A 12358-nucleotide genomic window follows, 5' to 3' on the forward strand; every position below is an offset into this window, starting at 1 on the left:
CAAATAGTGGGGAAATCTAACATCTGCCTACTAGTCCTTTGCATTAAAGGGTGTGTATCCCTTTAAGAAACATCACATGTACTAATTTCCCATTCCCCACCTTGTGTATAGAAAATATAGTATGTGTAGTAATATCTCAGGATTAATGTAATATGACATTGTGGCCAAAGCAGATGTGTGAAATCACAGCAAATAAATTAACACTCATTAAGAATCAAATCAGGCCTGCTGACACATAATCTTTCATGTTTATGTCAAGTCGTGATCCCCATTCACATCAGGAACTTCCCAGGGGGGCTCATTAAACCTGCAGGAAGAGATTTCTTTTAAGTCAACATTATTCAAAAGTCATTCAGCTACAGTGCAGAAGAGCCTGCCTGGGTGGTGAACATCCGCCTCTTTACACTGTCATTGTCATGGTCCAGATAGAATCCCAGCCACAAGGGATATAGCTGGGCTTCCTGCTGAGTGCATTTCTAGTCTATTTAGAAGAGATGAGGAAATTGTAGGGGAAATGCACATGGGTAGGACCTACCCTGGACAGAATCGTTAAGCTGAGAGAATATACGTTAGTTCCCATAGGTGCCCTTCCTGCACTTTTGCCACATCAGAGTAGGCTGCTAAAAGCTGGATTCATCCTGTTGCCTCATATCTACAGCCAAGATAATTATGCTGAATTGATATTTGTCCCCAAAGGAATCCTCTCTAAGACCTGGAGCTGATTTTCAAGGTTCTTCAATCAATCATGCATGGATACTCCTGGCTGCCTGGTATCTTGACCTCCTGAAATTTAGCCAGTTCCCATTTTTGTCAGAATTCTGGCAACTCAGGCATGATCAACCCAGAGGCCTTTGTGATGTTCCAGTTCTTGTCAATCTACCTGCCTTCTCATCCCTCTTGAATATCCAAGTCTGGTCCAGAGAACCTCCTGTTTCTGGAGATGGGCGAGACTGGAAAGGGGCTCCCACTTTCTTGTCATTCACATGTTCAGCTCCCTGGTTGCAGTGTTTGGATAGGCAGCCAAGGGTTTGTCAAGGCAACTCTCCCACTTGTCCATTGAATTTGGTTCACAGTCTTCTCTGACCTTCAGAATCTCACACAAAGATTTATCTTTTTGGTCTAGACTCATCCTTCCCTCTTGCCTATAGACTGCCTTTGGTCATATCCCCCAGCCCTGGAACTCACCCTGAATCCACATCCTATTGACCTTTGAGCTTCCCACCATCATGCTTCACTCATTCCCTGCCCCCTGATTCCCCCACCATTAAGGAAAGTAATCCGATAAACAGGCACACCAGGGTGTTAATAACTGATAACCACTTAATGTATTATCCTTCTCAGAGGAATTATCCTCATTTAAGTTGCAAAGCCTTCATTCAAAGAAATGAATTTTTCTAGGGAGTTTTCCAAACACTGAAGGAGAGAATAGCTATTCGAGGGCCAGAGATGTTCTGTGCTGTCCCAAATCATACCATGCAAGAACTGGCTTCTTTTATTGATCTATGAAGTGGGCTTATTTGTATAAATACAGGAATTACACTAATGCAATGGTTCTTAAATTTTACTGCACCTTTGAATCACTGGGGGAGCTTTGAAAAATTCCGGTGCCTGGGCTGGACCCCAGACCAATTAAACCAGCATCTCTGGAGATGAGCCCCAAGCATTGGTATTTTTTTTAAAGAACTCTCCAAGTGATTCTAATATGCAGTTAAGTTTGAGCACGAGCGCACTAGTGCAATTATAACCACCATCAACTACTTATACACAATTGCCCCATAGGACTCCCATAAGATGGGCTTTCTCCTTGTGCTGGGAATGGTGCTTCTGGAGACAAAGCCAGAATTTCATTCTGAAAATGTGTTCCTGTGATTCTGTAAGGACTTAGTATAATCCATACAGGCTAAGTAGTTAGTTGCTAAACTGCAAGCACCCATCTCATTTCATCTCAGTCCATTCCTGGCCATCTGGTCCCCTGTCTTCCCATTACAGAGCCATGTGTGTATTAATGAAATGATTGCATCCGATTACATCTTTTATTCAGAGCACAAGAAGAGTCCGTGTGTTTTCTCCAGCATCACCGTTTCTGTCATGATGTCACTAATTAAGTTATCCTTTCTACTTCAGGCAGAGGTGGCGTGGTCTTCCATTAAGGTAAGAGTATAAATCAAATAATGTTGTTGCTTTCAATAAACTTTTAATTTTGCTGCCTGGTATCTGTGATATAGATATTTCAGTGAAGAGCATAAACCACTTGTTAGTAGTCTCTGTTTTTAAATATCCATCATATATTTCATATTAATAACCAACTTGTGACAGTTGGTACACAAGAAGGATCACCTCAGAGCTAAGTTAATAACTTTTTCTTAGTTTGTTTAGGCTTTGCCTCTGCAACAGTACAGGTGGTCAGAAAGTCACATGCTTAGACTATATTTTTTTGCCTTCTCAGTTGAGGAGGAAAGGGTTGCAGGTTGTGGAGGGTAGGGGGGACCAACTTAACCTGAATACTTACCATAGTCTTTTGTGTAACAAGCAATCAAGACACTTCTTTTCCAAAGGGAAATTTGAGTGCCAACTGTTCAAATAAAAAGGAAGTCTTTCCATATTGTGACATCTGAATGAACAAAAATGAGTGAAATATGAATGAATGGATTAATTAACATGCTATTCACTCTTTATTGGTGGCTCAGTCAGTAAAGAATCTGACCGCAATGCAGGAGACTCAAGGTTGATGCCTGTGTTGGAAAGATCCTCTGGATGACTAGTCATTCCAGTATTCTTGCCTGGAGAATTCCATGGACAGAGGAACCTGCTAGGCTACAGTCCATGGGGTCGCAAAGAGTTGCTCCTGACTGAGCAACTAACACTTTTACTCTTCACTTCATTCTGTATTAACTAGTCATGTCCTCGCCTGCCCCTTTACCTTCCTAGAACATACATTTAAAAAATTGACAGAGATGCAAGTGTATCTACCATGTAGCAATATATGCTATGCTACAACCAAATTCTACCAACCCATTACATTTCATCTTTGCACATAGATTCCTTTTTTATTTGCACATAGATTCTTGGCCCTGTCATTTGAGTGAAGATTTATTCATTTCCTGCTCTGTGCCAGGGGGATACAAAAGTGAGTAGAACAACACAGACTTTGACCTCATGGAATTTAAAGTTTATTAGGAGAGACAAACTAATTAATCAAATAATCTCAAATACTAATGTATAATTTTAAAATTGAGCTAAGTGCTACTAGATAACTCTGAGATAGATCTGTAGCCCTGAGTAAAGAATGGGGCAAGGGGTCTTCCCTGGTGGTCCAGTGGTTAAGAATCCACCTTGCAATGCGTAGGACACAGGTTCAATCCCTGATTGGGGAACTGAGATCCTACAGGCCACAGAACAACTGAGCTGGAGCGTAGAAATGAAGATCCCGTGTGCCTCAACAAAGATCTGAAATAGTCAAATAGATAAATAATTTTTTAAAAAAAGAATGGAGCAGGGAGGGGCTGACCTACTTTGTGGTAAAAGGTAGGGGTAGAAGGTAGTCTATAGCTGAGATCTAAAGAAGGAGGAGTAAACCAAGGGCAAAGGGTGAAAGCGTTGCTTCTCGGCTGGGGGAACAGGAGTGAACAGGCCCTGGGGCAGGAGAAAAGTAGCATCTTCAAAGAACTGCAAGAGCTAATATGGTGGTCCATGAAGCAAGAGGGTAGGGAGTGGGGAGGCTGGAGATACTGGCAGGAATCGGATCAAGCAGAACCTTACAGGCCAGAGTAAGGTTGTTGTTAGTTACTCAGTCGTGTCCGACTCTTTGTGACCCCATGTACTGTAGCCCACCAGGCTCCTTTGTCCATGGAATTTCCCAAGCAAGAAGACTGGAGTGGGTTGCCATTTCCTTCTCCAGGTGATCTTCCTGACCCAGGGATCAAACTCAGGTCTCCTGCATTGCAGACAGATTGTTTACTCTCTGAGCCACCAAGAAAGACCCACAGGCCAGGGTAACAGGCCAGGGTAAAGCAGTTGCCTTTTTCCATAAAAATAATGTGCCACTTTTGAAGGCTTTAGAGGAGATTGACATAATTAGGCTTGTTTTTGAAAGCTCAGTCTATTTGCATTGTAGACATAATAGTTTGGAGGGGCTGGGCAAGGCTGGATGCAGGGAAACCAGTGACCACACCACCACTGCTGATGGGCTACACTCAGTAAAACCCATATGCATTTGCCTGCCTTCCTGTGGGAGTGGGTAGCTATACCAGGGAAGTGCCTCCAGTATATAAGCCTGTCTGCTCTCAGTGAAATGATCTAGGGCAGGGGACCCCAACCTCCAGGATCTAATGCCTGATGATCTGAGGTGGAGCTGAAGTAATAATAAAAGTGCACAATAAACATAATGCACTTGAATCATCCCCTTGTTAACATGTAAGAAAATCATATTTGAAAAATCACCCCTTGTTTTATACTACAAGGTATATGAGCCACTTAGATTACCCAATTTATTTTCATTAGTAGCTTCTAAAATACATACTTTAATGAGTGAAATTTAAAAGAGGGAGACAAAATGATTTGCACCTGCATCATATAGAGTTTCTTGCCAACTGTGAGCTGGGATTCAGGTTCCTTCTGCTTCTTCAGCATTCAGGTTTGGAAGGTTTCCTTGTGTTGTCCATTAATGACTTTCAGCTATTTACAAAATCAAACTCCCCTTCGAAGTGTGGGTTTGCCATCTCTGAAAATATTCATACACACATTTGCCAGCTCCAGAGCAAATAACATCAAGCAAGTTCCTGAAATATTCTGTGTACTGGGGCATGCTGTGAAGCATACTTGGGACCTTCCAAGTAGTAGACAGAGGAGCTACTTTGAAATACGTCATGGTTCACACTGTCAAGTCTGTGTGTTGATAATATGCGGTGAGAGACTGCGTAGCTTTTCTTGATGAATGGATAGGTCATACTGGATAGATTAACCTTTGACTCAAAGTGTGTTTACTGGGAATATTATTACAGTAACAAGCCAACTACAGTTCTACAGTGCTTCCTGTGGCCTTCTGGGTAGGTCAGACTCTTTAGCAAACTCTTGGGTTCCACCCTGTAGGGCTGCACGCCTTGCAGTCACCCAGCCTCAAGTCCCATGGAAAAGCCTGGATATGGTGATGGTGACATAAGTGGTGCATCAGAGGGGATTTTACATGTCTGAAACAGGGTCCTGGAGTGACACCCCACCATGTACGGCAAATGCAGGCAGGACATGACAACAGTCTTCACTCCTTGGAGAGAATGCAGCAACTGTTTTTAGCGGGACTTGACTTCAGGTTGGGCTTCCCAGCAGGAGCTAGTAGTAAAGAACCCGCCTGCCAGTGCAGGAGACAAAAGAGATGCAAGTTCGATCTCTGGGTTAAGAAGAGCCCCTGGAGGAGGACACGGCAACCCACTCCAGTATCCTTGCCTGGAGAATCCCATGGACAGAGGAGCCTGGCGGGCTACAGTCTGTAGCATCGCAAAGAGTCGGACACGACTGAAGCCTCTGAGCATGTAGTACGACCTCAGATTGGCTTATCCGTTACCAGGGAAACCAGCAGCTGGGGCAGGGAAACCTGCACAGCCCCTCAGATTAACGATCATCACAAGGGCAGATATTTCCCTTTAATAAATTAGCTGGTGGAACCATTCTGGCCTAAGGATTAGAACAATCACTGGCTGGAGCTGGGGGTAAACACATTCATGTGAATAGGATGCAGGTAAAGAAGGCACTGGTCAAGTAGGGGATGTACAGAGAGCAAGAGAACAGCCGTCTTAGTGGCCTGACCATACACAAACCCATAAGAGTTCCTCAGATCTGGTTTGTACCTGCCTCTCTGGTGGCTCAGAGGTTAAAGCATCTGCCTGCAGTGCAGGAGACCTGGGTTCAATCCCTGGTCAGGAAGATACCCTGGAGAAGGAAATGGCAACCCACTCCAGTATTCTTGCCTGGAGAATCCCATGGACAGAGGGGCCTGGTGGGCTACAGTCCACGGGGTCGCAAAGAGTCAGATGCAACTGAGTGACTTCACTTCACTTCACTTCTCTAGTTTAAAGGCCTGTCCTCTTCCCACACAATGTCCGAACTCCAGCCCTGCAGATCTCTGTGCACTTCCCCAATCCACCATCCTCCAATGGAAAAACATTTCCATTGTTTTCATGTCTATATTTCACATTAAAGGCTTTCCTCTTCAGGTGTCTTCTGACTTTTGAGTGTCAGCTCACATTGGAAAGTGAATGAAGCACTAAGGAAGTGATTGAAGACCAAGTGCATGAGTTGGGCCCTCTAACTGTGGGCTTCAGTGCAGAGTGGTGCATTTAGCATATAGTGGGTAGAGGCCAGGGATGCTGTTAAACATCCTATAAAGCACAGGACTGCCTCCACAACAAAGAGTTACCCTGTCCCGAATGTCTAGTTTTGGTTGAGAAATCCTAATATAGAGTATCTCATTGGACCAGTTAGTTAGGAAAATTCCTGATTGTTTTTTTTTTTTTTCCTCTTGGTCTGGTCAGATTCTGCAGACAAGAACCTACCAGCCTCCTGCATGGTGGGGATAGTCCAATCTTCCAGTATTCCAAAAACCAGGAATAGTGGGCTTATGGTTTTAACAGTTGGTGGGCAATCACTCTGTTGACAATATTGTCTCCTTATCATCAACTATAGCCACTGTTCCCCCAGTCCAGAGAAACCCCCCTCCAGAGGCTAAGCATCCAGTTTTCTTCTAGGCTGGAGGAAAGGGAGTCACTTGGCTGTATGAAATGGGAAATGGAAACATAGAATTTTAGTTTCTTAAATAGATTTTTAAGCAATCATCCTGATTTTAGCTACGTTCTTACCTCCCCTTCATGCCCAGTTTCTAAACCTTCATTGTGGGCAGAGGTGGGTTTCTACTAAACAAAATACTTGTTGCTCAGCTTTTTCTATATCTGAGCTTAATTATTATCACTGTGTATCTATCTGCTTTCCAGTTTCCTTTTCTCTTTGCCTGTATAGACTATGACTTCTTAAAAGTCCTTTTAGTATCTTATTCGTGAGACTTCTGAAGGGACAGAGAGCAAATGAAAGTAAATGCATGTGGTTTCTTTCTTAAATAAATCTACTGACTAAATGTGAGGAGAAGCTAATTTGGAGCCCATTTAATCTGTAGGATGCAGTGTGATAGGAGCCAGGAAAAAACATTTTTTTAAACCTAAACCCAAGAGAAAACAAGAATCCAAACATAATTTACTAAAAATAAAATAGCAGTGTAGACTAATTGACTAACTGAAGTTCTGTGTGAAAAGAATTCAGATTTCTCCAGCTGACCAGCTCCTTGAGCAGCTGGAAAATGATCTTAGCTCAAGGTCACTCAAGATCTGTTGCTCTCTAGAAATCTAATTTTCACTTTTGTCCTTTGAAATTCGGTGACTTTGGAGAGGACCTGGATTGTGCTCTGGATTTCCATCTCATGCACAGATGCTGCTCTCAAGGCCAAATGGAGCATCATTTGCATTTTAAAAAAAGAGAAAAAAAGCGCCTGCTTTGAAAGCAGAGAGGGCATGTAGCCACACTTTCCAGGTATAGTGGGTGCTGGTCTGAATTCTTTTACACTCTAGCTTCAAGTCTTGCATGAAGACAGACATTACATTCCATCACTGTGAAGAAGAATTTCTAATGTCAAGTAGAAAGCAAGATTAAAGGCACATTTGCATTGAAGGTATGCAAATAAAACCAGCCTAGAGCAGCTGAAACCTGAGCCTAGAATGAGGAGACTCCTCCATTTCAATATCTCAGGGGACTACTTCTATGGTGCCATGGCAACAGCATCACCTTCAATGGCTCCCCTGAAGAAAATCTTGCAGAAACAGGATCAGAATACTTGAAGATTTGGCATTGATTGGATGAGGCACCAATCAAAGGATTTTCACACCCTACTGCATCTTGGTGTGTATTTTTTAACTTTTGAGAAATTACACAAATATTCAACCTAGAAAAATTAGAATGCGCAAGTAACTGAAGAAAACTGCCAGTGGTTTTTCCATTTAGATATAAGCACTACCTTGCAGTTATTTTTCTTCGCCTATATGCCCAACTATCTTAAAGAGGGAGAGCAAGATATTTTTTTCAGACAAAGAATGAGTTTCTGATACACACATCTGCACTGAAAGAATAGTGAAGAACTAACAGTCAAGAAAGAAATTAAACCTAGAGCGGGGTATGAGAAAAAAAAATATGAAAGATAGTCTTGTTTATAAAGGTAAGTATCTACTGTAAATACTTAATGTGGGCAGAATGGGGATAAATCAAGGCGGGAGGGGCTTCCCTGGTGGCTTTACCCCTGATGGTAAAGAAACTGCCTGAAATGCAGGAGACCTGGATTTGATCCCTGGGTTGGGAAGATCCCCTGGAGGAAGGCAGGACAACCCACTCCAGTATTCATGCCTGGAGAATTCCAGGGCCAGAGGAGCCTGGTGGGCTATAGTCCACGGGGTTTCAAAGAGTCGGACACAGTTGAGTGACTAAGAATGCCCACATAATAGGAGAGGCATAGAAATTAATTTTAGGTTGTGTTTATTTTAATGTATATTAAGAGCTTTAGATAAAATTTAAGAAAGAATAGAAATGGAATGTAAAAAACTTCCAGACTAGTAGAGAAAACATCAACTCAGTAGAGGTCAGTGTTTTAGTCTGCTCAAACTGCCGAAATAAAATATGATCAACTGGGTGGCTTAAACAACAGAAATATATTTTCTCACAGTTTTTGAAAGTCTAAGATCAAAATGCCAGCTGCTTTGTCTGAGGGATCTTTTCCTGCAGTCCAGGAATTGCAGATGGCCACCTTCTTGCCATGTCCTCAAATGGAGAAAAGAGAAAGCAAGTTTTCTGGTGTCTCTTCTTGAAAGTGAAAGTGTTAATCATTCAGTCGTGTCTGATTCTTTGCAAGCCCATGGACTGTAGCTACCAGGCTCCTCTGTCCATGGGATTTGTGGGCAATAATACTTGAGTGGGTTGTCATTTCCTTCTAAAGAGAATCTTCCTAACCTATGGATCAAACTGGTGTCTCCTGCATTGCAGGCAGATTCTTTACTGTCTGAGTCAATCTTATCATAAAGGTCCCACTCTCATGAGCTCATCTAACTCTAATTACTCACAAAGGCCCAGCCTCCATCACAGTGAAGTTAAAGGCTTCAACATATGAATTTTGTGAGGATACATTCAACCCATAACTGTCAGTAAAAGAAGAAAAGGAAACAAAGCAAAGCAAAAAACATAGTAAGTGAAAAACACAAAACTCAGTGATAGAAGTATCCAACTGTGATTTAGTCATCTCACAACATAATACTCAGAAGTGAGGAATGAATGAAATTGATCTATATATCTCAACAAAGATAGATTTCAAAAACTAAATATTGAGTGAAAAAAGCAAGATGCTGTATAGTAAGTAGACTATAACTCCATTTGTATAAATGTAAAACATAGGAAGCAGTAGCCTATACTTTGTACAGGAATATTTAGTAGGTATATAGATAGTTGGCAGATGTATCAGTTCAGTTCAGTTCAGTTGCTCAGTCATGTCCGACTCTTTGCGACCCCATGAACCGCAGCACGCCAGGCCTCCCTGTCCATCACCAACTCCCGGAGTTCACTCAAACTCACATCCTTCGAGTCGGTGATGCCATCCAGCCATCTCATCCTCTGTCGTCCCCTTCTCCTCCTGCCCCCAATCCCTCCCAGCAGCAGAGTCTTTTCCAATGAGTCAACTCTTTGCATGAGGTGGCCAAAGTACTGGAGTTTCAGCTTCAGCATCATTCCCTCCAAAGAAATCCCAGGGCTGATCTCCTTCAGAATGGACTGGTTGGATCTCCTTGCAGTCCAAGGGACTCTCAAGAGTCTTCTCCAACACCACAGTTCAAAAGCATCAATTCTTCGGCACTCAGCCTTCTTCACAGTCCAACTCTCCCATCCATACATGACCACAGGAAAAACCATAGCCTTGACTAGACAGACCTTTGTTGGCAAAATAATGTCTCTGCTTTTCAATATGGTGTCTAGGTTTGTCATAACTTTTCTTTCAAGGAGTAAGCGTCTTTGAATTTCATGGCTGCAGTCACCATCTGTAGTGATTTTGGAGCCCAAAAAAATAAAGTCTGACACTGTTTTCACTGTTTCCCCATCTATTTCCCATGAAGTGATGGGACCGGATGCCATGATCTTCGTTTTCTGAATGTTGAGCTTTAAGCCAACTTTTTCACTCTCCTCTTTCACTTTCATCAAGAGGCTTTTGAGTTCCTCTTCACTTTCTGCCATAAGGGTGGTGTCATCTGCATATCTGAGGTTATTGATATTTCTCCTGTCAATCTTGATTCCAGCTTGTGCTTCTTCCAGCCCAGCATTTCTCATGATGTACTCTGTATATAAGTTAAATAAGCAGGGTGACAATATACAGCCTTGACGTACTCCTTTTCCTATTTGGAACCAGTTTGTGGTTCCATGTCCAGTTCTAACTGTTGCTTCCTGACCTGGATATAGGTTTCTCAAGAGGCAGGTCAGGTGGTCTGGTATTCCCATCTCTTTCAGAATTTTCCACAGTTTGTTGTGATCCATACAGTCAAAGGCTTTGGCATAGTCAATAAAGCAGAAATAGATGTTTTTCTGGAACTCTCTTGCTTTTTCAATGATCCAGCAGATGTTGGCAGTTTGATCTCTGGTTCCTCTGCCTTTTCTAAAACCAGCTTGAATATCTGGAAGTTCATGGTTCAGGTAATGCTGAAGCCTGGCTTGGAGAATTTTGAGCATTACTTTACTAGCGTGTGAGATGAGTACAATTGTGCAGTAGTTTGAGCATTCTTTGGCATTGCCTTTCTTTGGGATTGGAATGAAAACTGACCTTTTCCAGTCCTGTGGCCACTGCTGAGTTTTCCAAATTTGCTGGCATATTGAGTGCAGCACTTTCACAGCATCATCTTTCAGGATTTGAAATAGCTCAATTGGAATTCCATCACCTCCACTAGCTTTGTTTGTAGTGATGCTTTCTAAGGCCCACTTGACTTCACATTCCAAGATGTCTGGCTCTAGGTCAGTGATCACACCATCGTGATTTCTGGGTCATGAAGATCTTTTTGTACAGTTTTCTGTGTATTCCTGCCACCTCTTCTTCATATCTTCTGCTTCTGTTAGGTCCATACCATTTCTGTCCTTTATCGAGCCCATCTTTGCATGAAATGTTCCGTTGGTATCTCTAATTTTCTTGAAGAGATCTCTAGTCTTTCCCATTCTGTTGTTTTCCTCTATTTCTTTGCACAAATATATAAAGAATACCAATTCGTGGATTAGAAGAGCAAGAGCCCATTTCAGGAGATTGGAGGAAAAACAGAGAAGGAGGTTAAGGCTGAGTATAAAAAAAAAAAACTTTTCACTGTATCTGAAATATACATGGCTCCTGGCATGGGGGATAAGGGCCTTGAGATGAGAGGCTCTCTTGGGTAATAACCCAGTTCCCACTCCTAGGGTTCAGTTTCTTCATCTATAAGACACAAAAGTTGGACTGAGTGTTCTCCAGTCCCACCCAGCTCTACTTTTCTCTATTCTGTAAGGGGGCTGGGGACAAAGGAGAACATCGAACTAAACCAGGAGACATCACTGACTCTAGGAAAAGCGCAGAGCCCTGGGTACAAGCAGCATCTGTGAGATTTGCCTCCATTTTTCTTCCAAACTTGTTTTCCCCAGTAATTAACCTCTCAGGAAGGCTCCTAATTGACTTGAAATAGTCACAGCTTGAACCTTTAGGAAAGATAACTTCAGTTCTACCTGAAACCTCCCCTGAATTTAGTAGTATGGAGAAAAAAAAAGTTTTAATTACTGAAGGAAATAAATAGAACTGTAGTATCTACAAAAGACAATTTGGAAACTAGATGATGATGTACAGGGTCTATCTTACTATATTGCTATTTTAGGTAAATTTGCTATTATTATTTATCTATATTTTCCTACTAAAAAGTTTTTAAATAATATATGAAAATTGATCATTGTAAACCATTGATTTTAAACTTTTTTTTTACCATGATCCACAAAATACATTCCATATTACAACTTAATACATACACATAGAGACTAAAACAGTTTCACAAAATATTATTTACTCTCACTACATACAGTATACTCTGATATTTTCTGTTCTCTGCCCTGCTTGTTTTGGGAGTGTATGTGCTAGCTGAAACCTACTCAACTGATTCAAAACTCATTTAATAGATCTTGATCCACAGTTTGAAGAACACAGGTCTAAATGGTATTAGATCATTCTGGAGGCAAATCAATATTTTCCTGTTGGCCTGAATTAAGAGACAAGTGGGAGCAATGGAAGAGAATG

The sequence above is a fragment of the Bos indicus x Bos taurus genome, chromosome 10, assembly GCF_003369695.1.
Source record: "Bos indicus x Bos taurus breed Angus x Brahman F1 hybrid chromosome 10, Bos_hybrid_MaternalHap_v2.0, whole genome shotgun sequence".
Taxonomy (NCBI): Eukaryota; Metazoa; Chordata; class Mammalia; order Artiodactyla; family Bovidae; genus Bos; species Bos indicus x Bos taurus.